General features: G+C 43.9%; 1 protein-coding gene across 1 annotated transcript in view; it reads right to left on the reverse strand.

Annotated features, from left to right (window-relative positions):
* rngtt (RNA guanylyltransferase and 5'-phosphatase) overlaps positions 1-15,510 on the reverse strand; it is a 289,586-nt gene that overhangs the window by 273,218 nt on the left and 858 nt on the right. The gene's annotated exons all lie outside the window — the stretch shown is intronic.

Here is a 15,510-nt window from a genome sequence, read left to right on the forward strand (position 1 = left end):
CAAGGAAAGAAAGGAACTGAAGGAAATGAGCAGTGTGTTGTCCTACATTCCAATTACAAAAATAATACATGAAGTTGGATAAATCTGCAGAGCCTGACCAATTGTACTCAGACATTGTGTGAAGCTAGGGAAAAAATTGCAGGGTCCATGCAGAAATATTTGCATCGTCTTTAGTCACTTGGGAATATGGGAAGACTGAAAGATGACTAATGCTGTACATTTAAGAAGGGTTGCAAGGATAATTCAAGGAACCACTGGCCTGTGAGCCTTTCATCAGTGGTGGGGAAGGTAAGAGGGATTTCTGAAGAACATAATCTACCAATATTTAGATAAGCAAGGACTGATTGGGGTAGCTTTGTGCATAGTAATTGTGCCTCACAAAACTTGGTTGAGTTGTCTGAAAAGAAGGGTCACCAGAAGAATTGATGAGGATGGGGCACTGGCATTGTCTACAAAGACTTTAACAAGGCCTGGGAAGGTCCCACATCTTAGGCCAGTCCAGATGGTTAGATCACATGGGATCCAGGATGAGCTAGCCAACTGGTTACAAAATTGGCTTGGGAGAAGAGTCAAAAAGTTATAGTGGAGGGTAGTTTGTTCCTGAAGAGCCCCATGACCAATAATGTGTCACAGGGACCGGTGCTGGGTCCACTATGGTCCATAGTATTAACACGGATGACAATGTGGTTCATTGCAATCAACACCAATAATGGAGGTCTACTGAGTAAATGATCTACCTATAGTGAGGAAGGCTATCAAAGTTCTGGGGATCTGGATTAACTTGGCATGTGGGCTGATAATTGACAGATGGAATTAATTCAGATAAATGTGAGGTATTGCATTTTCTTAAGTCAAACCAGGTCAGAACAAATCTGGCAAAGGACTCAGCCAGTGCCGAAGAACCATTCTTGTTGAAGAGAATTGAAGTGCCCATCAAATACATTCTTTGCCTTTGCTACTCTCAGCGCTTCTTCCAAATGTTGTTCAACAGATCCACCACCCGAGGAAGGACATTAGGTGGTCATTAGATTTTCTTGTTTGTGTTTTCCCCAATGCCAGAAGCCTTCGAGTCAAAGCAGCAGACTATAGACCGCAGGTGTGCCAGTACATTAGTCATTTCCGTGTCGTTGATGTACGTAAAATGGCAAGAATAAATAAAACAGAAATGTTTCAATGCATATATTAACTTCCGCTGAGTAAATGACCTGCCTATCATGATAATAATCTAAGTTACTGTATTTGGACTACTACAGAGATTTACGCAAGGGTAGCTATTTTGTAATTAGTACATCAAGACAAATTAAACCACAAAAAGGATTATCTGGGATAATACAATAATCTCACCAGTTACATTTGAAATCGTCTCCCGATAATAATTTACATTAAAATGGTATTCAATAATTCAACCCCGCTTTCAGATACTAGCACCATTGCACTGATTCACTTGAGATCCTTTATTCACAGTTATAAAGCACCCTTAAAATAGAAATGCGGTTTTGGGCAGTTCAGATTGCAGCACAGTGACGCAGCGGTAGAGTTGCTGCCTTACAGCGGCAGACCATGGATTCGATACTGACTACGGGTGCTATCTGTACAGACCACATGGGTTTTCTCTGGGTGCTCAGATTTCCTCCCACACTCCAAAGATGTGCAGGATTGAATTAGAATATGCGTGATCGCTGGTCGACGTCAACGCGGTGAGCTGAAAAGCCCGTTTCCACACTGTAACCCTTAACTAAACTAGATATGTTAACAAATTAACTTTGCCTGATGGGAGAAGGGAGAAGAGGGAGTGGCTAGTGTGCGACTCATCCTTGATTATGTTGGTGACCTTGCCGAGGCAGAGCGAGGTATAAATGGAGTCAATGGAAGGGAGGTTGATTTGTGTGATGGTCTGGGCTGCGTTCACAATTCTCTGCAATTTCTTGCGGTCTTGGATGGAGCTGTTCCCAAAAATGCTTTATGCGGCGCATCTGTAGAATTTGGTGAAAGTTGTTGGTGTCATGCCGAACTTCCTAAGCCTTCAAAGGAAGTAGAGGCATTGGTGTGCTTTCTTTCCCATTGTTTCGATATGTGTGGTCCAGGAGAAGTTGTTGGTGATATTTACTTCTAGGAATTTGAGGTTTTCTGCCATGTCTACTTCTGCGCCATCAAGACAAACTGGGGTATGCGTACCGCTTTGCTTCCCGAAGTCGATCACTATTTCTTTTGGCTTGCTCACATGAGAGAAAGGTTGTTTCTGAACAAGAGGGCACGAGGTCCTCAATCTCCTTCCTGTACTCCACCTCATCATTATTTGATATCCAGCCCACAATGGTGTTGTCTGCAAATCCGTAAATTGAATTAATTTGTATATGGCTGCACTATCATGGGTGTACAAGGAGTAAAAAGGGAGCTGAGAAAACATCCTTGCAGAACACCAGTGTTTATCATGGAGGATAATTTGTTCTCCAACCTCACTGCCTGGAGTCTGTTGGGATTACTCATTATGATCAGGGATAAATCATGTTCGATCTTTTATATCAATACCAGGTCGGGTCGGGGGGAATTCCCCCCACCATGGGTACCATGTAATCCCGTGCTACCTGCTCCATGGTCGGATAGTCGGCGACTAAACCCTCTCCCTCACCTGGTTTGCCAGGTGAGGAGGGGGCTGTGGACCCCCAGCATGACCAAAAACAAGACCTATCAAAGGTTGGATGAGCTTCTAGCGAGCCAACGGCCATCCACGCTTCAGCAGAAGTTGCGATCATTGTCGTACGTAACATTGTAAAGAATGATGATAAAGCACATACACCAAAATCCTATACTTCTAGCGGTGGAAGTCCGCAGGAACTGGAGGACAGAGATGTGTGGTGCGTCCGTCACCGTTCCCATTGGAAACCAGCACCACTGTATCGCTAATGGGTGCCGCCACCGTAGTGGCAGCCTCGCCAGCAGCTGTTAGTCCTTTCACCCTTTTTGTTATTTTTAGTGTGTCTAAAAGTATGTTCTATAGGTTTCTTAGTCTTTTTTATGTGGGGGTGGCGGGGAAATAGGGGGAAACCGTTTCCCAGTCACTTACCTGGACGGAGATGCGTCTTTTCTCTGTGTCGCATCTTTGCCCTCCTCTCGCAGTCTACCAACTGGATTGCCGCAACCTTTCCTACTGGAGACCGGCCAGAGCTTCAGCAAAGGGTACAGCACTGAATTATCATCACGGAGCGGTGTTGGAGCTCCGGAGTGTTGGGCCTGCTGACTTTAACATCGTGGAGCTGTGGTTTGCGGAGCTTCTAGCCACAGGCGGCGCTGACTTTAACAACGTGGAGGCCTGGGATCTTTTGCCGGGGGTCGCCAGTGTTGGGAGCTCTGCCCAGCTTGGTCTGTGGCTTTCAGAAGCCGCAGTCTCCGGAAGGAAGCTGCCGATTAGGAAACTCCAAGCCGCTGAGTGTGTTCTTCTGTTCCGACGTCGGAGCTCCGATCATCCCGGCGAGAGGGCCTGTACATCGGGCCGTCCGTAGCTGCAACTGTGGAGGGTTCTTGGCCCTGACCACAGGTGAACAAAGAGGAAAATGACTGAACTTCATTGCCTTCCCTCACAGTGGGAAACGTTGATTCTGCTGTGGGGGATGTTCATGTTAAATTCTATCGTGTGTTGTGTTCTTTTTATTCGAATGGCTGTATGGTAACTCAAATCTCACTGTACCAATTGGTGCATGTGACAATAAATGTAACTTGAACTAATGTTTTCAACGATGAATGAATGAATGATTCTTCCTACACTGATCCTAAATCACTTGATTCACTTAATATCCAAATACAGTAAAACACCAATCATCCAGCATTCGATTGCTTGAAAATCCAGATAGCTTGCATCTAGCTTGGAAAGCCTTAGTCTGCCCTGCTTGTTACTTCTCATAGAATTCCAACAGATTTGTCAGGCAAGATCCCCCCTTAACAAAACCATGCTGACTTCGGCCTTGCGCTTCCAAGTAACCCAAAACCCCATCCTTAATAACAGTGGAGTAACATTTGTGATTTTCCAGTACTCTGGAACCATTCCTGACTCCAGTGATTCTTGAAACATCACTACTAATGGCTCCAGTCTTTTTCTAGCTCTCAACATCTAAAATAAATATGTCACTTCTCTATTTTTAATCAATTTATCAAACCCAAATTTCACATTACATTCCACCTGCCATGATCTCACCCATTCACTTACCGCTCGAGACTGTTATTTGACCAACATACTCCACACCTGCCCCGAGAAGAACAAAGTAATAATCTTTTGCAGAAATCCAAGCAATCACAAGAAGAATCTGTGCAATCATAATCACAGTGGCAGCCGGTAGAGCTGCTGCCTCACAGCGCCAGAGACCCAGGTTCGATCCTCACCTCTGCTGCGGTCTGTGTGGAGTTTGCATGTTCTCCCTGTGACCACATTGGTTTCTTCCAGGTGCTCTAGTTTCTTCCCCCACCCCAAAAACGTGTAGGTTTGTAGGGTGATTGGCCTCTGTAAAATTGCCCCTAGGGAGAGTGAACTAGTGTGAACAGATAATCGATGGTCAGAATTGAATTGGTGGGCCAAACGGCCCGCTTCCATGCTGTCACGCAGAACTAAACCAAAATACTAAATCTAAAATTGTCTGCTCCCTAATTGGTTCCTCTACATGATTATCCAGAAAGCTATGAATTCATCCTCCATGCTATTGCTGCTTGTTTGGTATTTTCAGTATGTGCCCAATGATTTTTGTCAGATGCACTTCCGAATTTCCTGATTATCCTTTATTCTACATTCATCTATGTAGGGGCTTACAATCAACGACTATTATTACGATCTCCACACCAAGACCCTCACTCTCAATTGCTTTTATCTCATCTCCTTTAGTCATAGAATCTTAGTGTGGAAACAGGTCCTTCGGCCCAACTTACGTTCCACCTACCCTAGTCCCACCTACCTGCACCCATATCCTAGGTATGTTGCAAAGCCTACCTGAAGCGTCGCTGAAAATCTGTCGCTGCGGGTGTGCGCGATTTTGGCGCCGTTTAGAGGGGGGCGGGTTTAAAACGCGATTTTCTCTAGGCTGTTCAAATCGAAGATGTTCAGCCTAGTTAATTATTAACGAAAAATCGCTGGAAGACCCCGTCGCAAAAGCTATTATTAGTTTTAAAGGCCTCGTATAATAGTTATAGTAGTTTAAAAATCAATCTCTAAACCCGCGACCACCGGCAGCTGTCAGGGTCGCATAGAGCAAATAACAGAAGGTATGCTGCTTATTTTTACATTAAAAAGGGCTTCTTAAGATCCCTTTATACAAAGTTTAAGGTTGCGAGTAGCTCATTTTGGGCCCATTATATCCCGCAGTATTTTTCTGGGCATTTGAGGGCACAAATCTAGCGCAATGTGAACGTTCTAAACCAGCGCGTTCACAGGATCCCACTAGAAAGCTGATTTAAAATGGACTTTAATTTACAGCAATTGAACACTAAATTCCTTCCATTTGGCCTATAAATTAATGTAAATGAGATTTTAAAATCATGTTTTATTGTGAATTATTTATGAATATTATTTGGACACTTAGGCTATATAAAAATGTTAATCATTTATTAAGAAATGGATAGATGTTTAGATCTAGTAATTGAAGTTTGAAATTTGCTACACTTGGGTAACTAACTAATTATATGCTTTAATTTCAGGTCATCCAAGTAAGATTATTTTATATTTGTTTCAGAATGGTTCAATCTACGATAACTGAAAATTTCATTCAGTTCTCTTAATTTTTAAGAAGGTTATGGGCTTTTGACTGCACACGATCACAGCTTTTTTGTTATGTCCATAGAAAATCAATAGGGAACAAGATGCTAATTTCCGAGTATGAAAATGGCCATAACTTTTTTAATACTTGAGATATGAAAGTGAATTAGGTGTCAAATTAAACTTCTTTTTATGCTTTATCTGGTGGGATAAATTACAGACTTGATTTTTTAAATCTCAAAATTTTGTAACATTGCTACATATCCTTCTAAACCCGTCCTATCGATGTACCTGTCTAAATGTTTCTTAAACATTGCGATAGTACCTGCCTCAACTACCTCCTCTGGCAACTCGTTCTGTACACATACCACCCTTTGCATGAAAAAGTTACTCCCCAGATTCTTATTAAATCTTTCCCCCTTCACCTTAAACCTACGTCCTCTGGTTCTCAATTCCTCTACTTTGGGCAAGACACTCATAAGGTCATAACTGATAGGAGCAGAATTAGGCCATTCGACCCATCAAGTCTACTCCGCTATTCAATCATGGCTAATCTATCTCTCCCTCCTAACCCCATTCTCCTGCCTTAACCCCTGACACCCGCACTAAACAAGAATCTATCTATCGCTGCCTTAAAATTTTCCATTAACTTGGCCTCCACAGCCTTCTGTGGCAAAGAATTCCACAGATTCACCACCCTTTGACTAAAACAAAATCCTTTTCATCTCCTTCCAAAAGAAATGTCCTTTAATTCTGAGGCTAGGACTTCTAGTCCTAGACTCTCCCAAGTGGACACATGCTCTCCACATCCACTCTATCCAAGCCTTTCACGATTTCAATGACGTCTCCCTCATTCTTCCAAACTCCAGCGAGCACAAGCCAAGTGCCGTCAAACGCTCATCATAAGTTAACCCACTCATTCCTGGGATCATTGTGGTAAACCTCTTTTTGGACCCACTCTGTGCAATTACCCAATCTATTCCTCTCATGATTTTATACACCTCTATAAGATCACCCCTCATCCTCCTGCTCTCCCATGAGTCCCAGCTTGCTCAACCTCTTCCCGTAGCTCAAGCCTTCAAGTCCTGGCAACATCCTTGTAAATCTTCTCTGCATCCCTAGTCTGAAGAAGGGTCTCGACCCGAAACGTCACCCATTCCTTCTCTCCAGAGATGCTACCTGTCCTGCTGAGTTACTCCAGCTTTTTGTGTCTATCTTCAGTTTAAACCAGCATCTACAGTTCCTTCCTATACACTTCTCTGCACCCTCTCCAGCTTGACAACATCTTTCCTATAACATGGCGCTCAAAACTGAACACAATACTCCAAATACGGCCCCACCAACGTCTTATACAACTGCAACATGACCTCCCAACTTCTATACTCAATGTTCTAATTGATTATGACCAATGTACCTAAAGCCTTTTGACCACTCTATCTACCTGTGATGCCACTTTCAACGAACTATGTATCTGTACTCCTAGATCCCTCTGGTCTATAACACTCCCCAGAGTGTTATGCGGCTTTTTCACGGGGCGACTTGACGCAAGATGTAACCAGAGTGAAGTGGTCGTGGTCTAGCACGATATCACACGATATAACGGGGGGTAGATAAAGAGTTCCCACGGTACTCGGCATTTCTGTTATTTGTGCGAGTGACTTGTCCGTCTCCCGAGCTTTCCCGTTAAATCTTGAATGAACATTGTGAAGTGTTGTTAAATCATCACGTGGCACAAATGATGTCACTTTTTTTTCACACACTATAAATATCCTCCCTTGGTTGAATTGGCTCATTTGGAGACATGTTTTACTGTGTATGTGGGAGACACAGATGGACTGAGCACAGTACCTCGGTCTTACTGTGTGTGGGAGAGGGGGAAAAGGAGACGTACACTCACAGAGGCAGAGTCTCTCAGCCTGTGTAAGAGGGAGGGAGGGAGGGAGGGAGAGAGAGAGGCACACACAAGGTGGATGTGAAATCTCACCTGCCTGTTTCAGTGACAGACACCCGCCGCCAGTAAATGAAGACACCCCTATCTGTCTCCCCCTCCTCTCCCTCGACTCCCCCACCTTTCCCTCCCAACTCCAGTCCCGTCCCGACCCCCTGGGAAACTGAATAGAGCAACAATCAACTGCTGCCTGTGCGCTGATATGACAGTAAAGGCTACTTTACTTTACTTTACTGAGTTAAAGAGTTCCCACGGTAGACTGTAAAACTGGGACCCTGGTTCTGGACTCCCCCAACATCGGGAACATTCTTCCTGCATCTAGCCTGTCCAATCCCGTAGATACTGATTAGACCGGTATCTATTTATTTACTTTATTAATGATTTCAATTAAATATTGGGAACATCAGGCCGCAAACGTTATTTCTTGAGTGTTAGTGCTGGACTTTGACTCGACCTTCCTAGTTAGCCGGCGCCTGAGACTGAGCCAAGCAATGTCCAGACCTGACTTCAACACAAAGTGATGGAGGAACTCAAAGGGTCAGGCTCGTCCAACGCTCTGTGTTTTGCTCGTGATTCCTGCATCTGCAGTTCCTCGTGTCTACAGACCAGAGTTGCCACTTGACTCCGAGATGACCATCACAGAGCATACGGAAGATAGACACGAAATGCTTTAGTAACACAGCAGGACGGACAGCATCTCTGGAGAGAAGGAATGTGTGACGTTTCGGTTCGAGACCCTTCTTCAGAGCCTCGTCCCGAAACGTCACCCATTCCTTTTATCCAGATGCTGCCCGTCCAGTATTTTATGTCTGTCTCCAGTATTACTGTGTCTATCATCGGCGCAAACCAACATCTACAGTTCTTTCCGACACATTAGAGGATACCGTCTCGCCATCACTCGGATTACCCGCTTCATTTCCATAACGTTGCCACCTCTCTTTACTTTGCTTACTGAAGCCTGATCCTTGTCACACCCAGTGCTCTATCGCCCAGCCTCTCATCTTTCAATCGGGTTCGGCCAGGAAGGAACTGCAGATGCTGGATTAAAACGAAGATAGACACAACCTGTAGCTCAGCGGGACAGGCAGCATATCAGAAGGGTCTCGACCCGAAATGTCACCCATTCCTTCTCCCCAGAGATGCTGCCTGTTGCGCTGAGTTCCTCCATTTTGTGTCTACCTTGGGTTTATCCAGGATCTCCCCGTTGATGTCCTAACTCGCTTTGGTTTGTTAATATTGTCTCATATCGAGAACCAGCAGATACAGGTTTAGGTTCGGGGGGAATGATTTAATGAGAGCCTAAGGGGTAACTATTTTACGCAAAGGGTGGTGGGTGTATGGAATGAGCTATCCGTTAAGGTAGTTGAGGCAGATACTGTCGCAATGTTTAAGACGCATTAGACTGAAGCATGGATATGATAGGTTTAGATGGTTATGGGCCAAACGCGGGCAAGTGGGACTAGTGTAGATGGGACATATTGGTCGGTGTGGGCAAGTTGGGTCGAAGGGCCTGTTTCTACGCTGTATGATTCTATGCAGGGAATAAACTTTTGTTTGCGTGCTATACAATCATATCAGATAATGCTATACATGAATATAACCAAGCCACGTACAGTCTGAAGAAGGGCCTCGACCCGAAACGTCACCCGTTCCTTCTCTTTAGAGATGCTGCATGTCCCGTTGAGTTACTCCAGCATTTTGAACCGTCGAGTTACTCCAGCATTCTCTTTAAACCGGCATCTGCTGTTCCTTCTGACACATGCACAAGAACACCAGGTAGAGCGAAGAGGAAAATACCAGAGTTCAGAATATATGTTTTCAGGACAGTTCCAGGGGGAAAAAGTCCAATGTCCGCATTGAGGTAGGTTGGTAGGTCGGGTCAGTGCCCAAACGAATGGAAGGAAGAACCGTTCTGAAGCCGGATAAGAATAGGTGGTCGGCGCGGACTCGGTGGGCCGAAGGGCCTGTTTCCGCACTATATCTCTAAAATCTGAAGTTAGGTAATGTCTAAAGGAACTGCAGATGCTGGTTAATACGCACAAAAGGACACAAAATGTTGGTGTAACTCAGCAGATAAGTCAGATCTGGGAATAAAAACATAAAAAGCTGGAGTAAGTCAGCGGGTCAGGCAGCATCTCTGGAGAAAAAGAATAGGTGGCGATTCGAATCGGAACCCTTCTTCAGACATCCTAATCGGAATTGAGTCTGAAGATGTGTCTCGTCCCGAAACATCAGCTATTTTTCTCCAGAGATGCTGCTTGACTCGCTGAGTTACTCCAGCTTTTTGTGTCTGTCTTCGGTTTAAACCAGCATGTGCAGTTCACTCCTTACACGGGTCTCTGGAGAACATTGATTGGTAGCGTTCCGGACCCTGCTTCGGAAAGGCATCGATCGCTAGTCGGCGAGGACTCCGAGCTGTATCTCTCAAAGAAGTACATGTGAAAAATTTCTCACGGACCATAAAAATGCGGGACCTTTCAGTAAAGTCCCTTTTAAAGTCCCTTTTAAAGATTATAGTTATTTTCTTGAATCTCATTAACATCTCATGAATAAGTTGATGTCCATATGCGGATGCAAATCTTTATTTTTTAAATTCAATCCCACAGAAGACAATTTTTACTCACCTTCTGTCCCCTCTGTCCAGCTTCCGGGTTCACCGTTCGCAGGAGTTCCCACGGTAACCGCAAGAGTTATTACGGATATCGCACGGATATCGCACTGGCCACTACGTTCATATAATGTTGCAATGCTCAACCACAAGTGTACAAGTCACTCTTGGAGAAATTCAAACTTGCTTGAATTTTCTCCCGAGTCACCAAGTTACACGATTACCTGCCGTTAGCGCCACGGTGGTTCACGGTGGTCCACGAATGCCGTACTGTTATCGCACGAGGTTCCCACGATGTTAAACTCTGGTTAACTCTTGCGTCAAGTCGCCCCGTGAAAAAGCCGCTTTACCATTCACAATGTAGGTTCTGCCCATGTTAATGCTCCCAAAATGCAACACCTCACATTTCACTGTATATATAACCTTCTATATTATATTCCATCAACCAGTTCCTCAGCCCACCTGCCCAACCAATCAAGATCCTGCTACAACTTTTGACAACCATCTTTACTATCTACAAAACTACCCACATTTGTGTCATCTGCACACTTGCTAACCATGCCATGTACGTTCTCATCCAAATCAATGATATAGATGAAAAACAGCAATAAGCCCAGCACTGAACCCTGAGACACACCGCTAGTCATAGGCCTGGAATCCGAAAAGTAACAAAGCCAATTTTCTATCCATTCAGCTATCTCTCCTTGAATCCCATGGGATCTAACCTTCCAAAGCAACCTACCATACAGAACCTTGTCAAATGCCTTACTAAAATCCATGACACAACATCTACAGCTCTGCCGTCATCCACCTTTTTGGTCACGTCTTCAAAAAACTCAGATTTGTGAGATACGACCTCCAACGTACAAAACCCCGTTGACTATCCCTAATCAGCCCTTGTCCATCTAAGTACATGTATATCTTATTCCTCAGAATACTTTCTAGTAACTTTCCGACCACAGATGTTAAGCTTACTGGCCTGTAGTTCCCAGCCTTTCCCGGCAACCCTTCTTGAATAGAGGCACAACATTTGCCTCCCACCAATCTTCCGGCACTTCGCCTGTATTTAACGAGGACTTGTAAATCTCAGCGAGGGCTTCTGCAATTTCCTCTCTAGCTTCCTGCAGTGTCCTCGGATATATCTGATCCGGCCCGCGAGATTTGTCTATCTTCACACGCATCAGGACCTTCAGCACATCTGACTGCTCTCAAGACATTTCCAGCAACTACCACAAAATACCCCTCCTCCTGTCTTTCCCAACGGTAAAAACAGAGGAGAAATGTTAAGCCCAATTAACCCTTCATTTCTATTTTGCCTCTCCTCTAGAAGCAATTAATTACTAAACATGGTCACTTTGTAACCACATCTCAGCTTTTAGATTGAAGCAACTTAATTTTACTTGGGTCATTAATTTTTCCAATCTTGTTACAAATGCCGTGTGCATTCCAAGAAGCTGCCTTCAACTTTGCCTTTTTACCATTTTCCCTACTCTATTCAAAGATTATAATCGTGTTCTTGTATCCCTTGACAAACACTCCGATTATCAATACCCATTCTGCTAACCTGCAACACTGCCTTGTTCTTCCCTTTTAACTTCCCCTTATTGAAACCAAATTAAACCCCCCACCACATCTCCCACCAGCGTGCTTTTGTTTGAAATTCAAGTGTCTACTACTCTACATATTCTACCTCACCAGAAACCAAAAGTTAACAGACTATCGTGTGTTGGAGTGTTCCTGCCAAAACAATCCGAGTGTTCACCAAACAGAAGCCTTGGATAAATCAGGAGATCCGCAATCTTCTGATGATCAGATCTCGGGCATTCGAGTGTGATGACAAAGATCACGCAGGAAGTAGAATTATGACCTCAATAAGGCTTTCTTGCGTGGACCAACTGGCTGAACTTTTACAGACATGTTCAACCTCTCATTACTGAGGTCAGAAGTTCCCCCCACCTGCTTTAGAGTCATAGAGTGATAATGTAAAAACAGGCCTTTCGACCCAACTTGGCCACAACGGCCAACACTAGTCCCACCTGCCCGCGGAAGTTCCATATCCCTCCAAACATGTCCTATCCATGTGTAAGAAGGAATTGCAGATACTGGTTTAAACCGAAGATTGACACAAAAATCTGGAGTAACTCAGCGGGATAGGCAGCATCTCTGAAGAGAAGGAATGGGTGACGTTTCGGGTTGAGTCCCTTCTTTAGATGGGAGAAAGTTCTCAACCCGAAACGTCACCCATTCATTCTCTCCAGAGATGCTGCCAGTCCTGCCAAGTTACTCCAGCTTTGAATGTCTATCTGTCCTATCCATGTGCCTTTCTTAAATGTTGGGATAGTCCATCTGGCAATCCTCTGGCAGCTTGTTCCCTATACCCACCATCATTCCTGTGAAAAAGTTACCCCTCAGATTCCTATTAAATCTTTTCCCCTTCACTTAAACCTATGTCCTCTGGTCCTCGATTCACCTACTCTGGACAAAGACTCTGCACATCTACCCGATCTATTCCTTTCATGATTTTATACACCTCAATAAGATCACCCCTCATCCTCCTACGCTCCAAGGAATAACGTCCCAGCTTACTCAACCTCTCCCTATAGCTCAGACCCTCTAGCCATGGCAACCCTCGAAAATCTATGTACCTTTTCCAGCTAGAAAGGATTTAAAAGGGCACCAATAATACCAGCGCCCAAGGAGAATAAAGCGACAGGCCTAAATGACTTAAGAAGTTGGTTGTGGCACATATCAAATACCTAAGCAAGAACCTAGATCCATTAATATTTGCCCACCACCACTCCTCACTAAACCACTGGGATAATAAAAGCACATCTAGTGCCCTCCATAATGTTTGGGACAAAGACCCATCATTTATTTATTTGCCTCTGTACTCCACAATTTGAGTTTTGTAATAGAAAAAAAAAAATCGCATGTGTTCAAAGAGCATTGTCAGATTTTAATAAAGGCCATTTTTATACATTTTGGTTTCACCATGTATAAATTACAGCAGTGTTTATAGTCCCCCCTTTTCAGGGAACCATAATGTTTGGGACACAGCAATGTCATGTAAATGAAAGTAGTCATGTTTAGTATTTTGTTGCATATCCTTTGCATGCAATGACTGCTTGAAGTCTGCAATTCATGGACATCACCAGTTGCTGGGTGTCTTCTCTGGTGATGCTCTGTCAGGCCTGTATTGCAGCCATCTTTAGCCTATGCTTGTTTTGGGGGCTAGTCCCCTTCAGCATATAAAAGGCATGCTCAATTGGGTTCAGATCGGGTGATTGACTTGGCCACTCAAGAATTGACCATTTTTTAGCTTTGAAAAATTCCTTTGTTGCTTTCGCATTATGTTTGGGATCATTGTCTTGCTGTAGAATGAACCGTCGGCCAATGGGTTTTGAGGCATTTGTTTGAACTTGAGAAGATAGGATATGTCTATACACTTCGGAATTCATTATGCTACTACCATCAGCAGTTATATCATTAATGAAGATAAGTGAGCCAGTATCTTCAGCAGCCATACATGCCTAGGCCATAACACCCCCACCACCATGTTTCACAGATGAGGTGGTATGCTTTGGATCTTGGGCAGTTCCTTCTCTCCTCCATATTTTGCTCTTGCCATCACTCTGATACAAGTTAATCTTCGTCTTATCTGTCCACAAAACCTTTTACCAGAACTGTGGTTGCTCTTTTAAGTACTTCTTGGCAAACTGCAACCTACCCATCCTATTTTTGCGGCTAACCAGAGGTTTGCATCTTCGCAATGTAGCCTCTGTATTTCTGTTCAGGAAGTCTTCTGCAAAGAGTGGCCATTGACAAATCCACACCTGACACCTGAAGAGTGTTTCTGATCTGTCAGACAGGTGTTTGGGTGGGTTTCTTTATTATAGAGATAATTCTTCTGTCATCAGCTGTGGAGGTCTTCCTTGGCCTGCCAGTCCCTTTGCAATTAGTAAGCTCACCAGTGCTCTCTTTCTTCTTAATGATTTTCCAAATAGTTAATTTTGGTAAGCCTAAGGTTTGGCTGATGTCTCTAACAGTTGTATTCTTGTTTCTCAGTCTCATAATGGTTTCTTTGACTTTCATTGGCACATGTTGATGAACAGCAATAAATGTTTCCAAAGGTGATGGGAAGACTGGAGGAAAGACTAGATGCTGAGAGCTCTCTAATACCTGCATTAAGGAGGCAATTAAACACACCTGAGCAAATACAAACACCTGTGAAGCCATGTGTTCCAAACATTATGGTGCCCTGAAATGGGGGGACTAAGTATAAACACAGCTGTAATTTCTACATGGTGAAACCAAAATGTATAATATGCCCTCTAATAAAACCTGACAATGTGCACTTAAACCACATGCAATTTTTTTCTATTACAAATCTCAAATTGTAGAGTAGAGGCAAATAATTAAATGATGGTTCTTTGTCCCAAACATTATGGAGGGCACTGTACATAGACTACAGCTCAGCATTCAACACCATCATCCCCACCAAACACTTTACCAAGCTCAGGGAACCGATACATTCCCATCCCCTCCCCAGGTACTTTCTCCTGCAAACAAGGAGATGGAATTCATGTCTCTCTACACCGCATAGTCAGGATTGAACCCGGGTCTCTGGCGCTGTGAGATGGCAACTCTAACACTGTGCCACCTTGCCAGAGGTTCACATGTACCTCCTCTGCTGCATCCAGTCCTCTGATTGTGGCCTCCAACACGTTGGCGAACCAAGCGTCGGCTCGACACCGTTTCGCCGAACATTTGCACTTGGTCCACCAAGGCCTACTGGATCTCCCGATTGAAAACCATATTAACTACTTTTCCCATTCCCATACTGACTGACCTCTCTGTGCTGGGCCTCCTCCATTGCCAGAGTGAAGCCACTGGAGGAACAGCACTTTGTCTTAACTTGGTAAGTTTCTTCATTTCCTTATAGATCACACATGTAGTCAAGAATGATACATTATAATCAAGAATGATGTTCAGATTATCTTTATTTTAGCTTGTAATCCATTCGTGTTTATAAACCTCGGCCCAAGCAAATAAAAATCGTCCTTTTAATAAAACCATCCCCTCAGGTTTGCAAATGAACCCACCACTTTCTGGCACTAGAAGGCGTCACAGATTGCTTGATACTCAAAAGTTTTGATAACGTTGAATACACAAATATTCCACTGCTGTTAGATCTTCTTGAAAATAAATCGATTACTACAA

Source organism: Amblyraja radiata, chromosome 5, assembly GCF_010909765.2.
Source record: "Amblyraja radiata isolate CabotCenter1 chromosome 5, sAmbRad1.1.pri, whole genome shotgun sequence".
Taxonomy (NCBI): Eukaryota; Metazoa; Chordata; class Chondrichthyes; order Rajiformes; family Rajidae; genus Amblyraja; species Amblyraja radiata.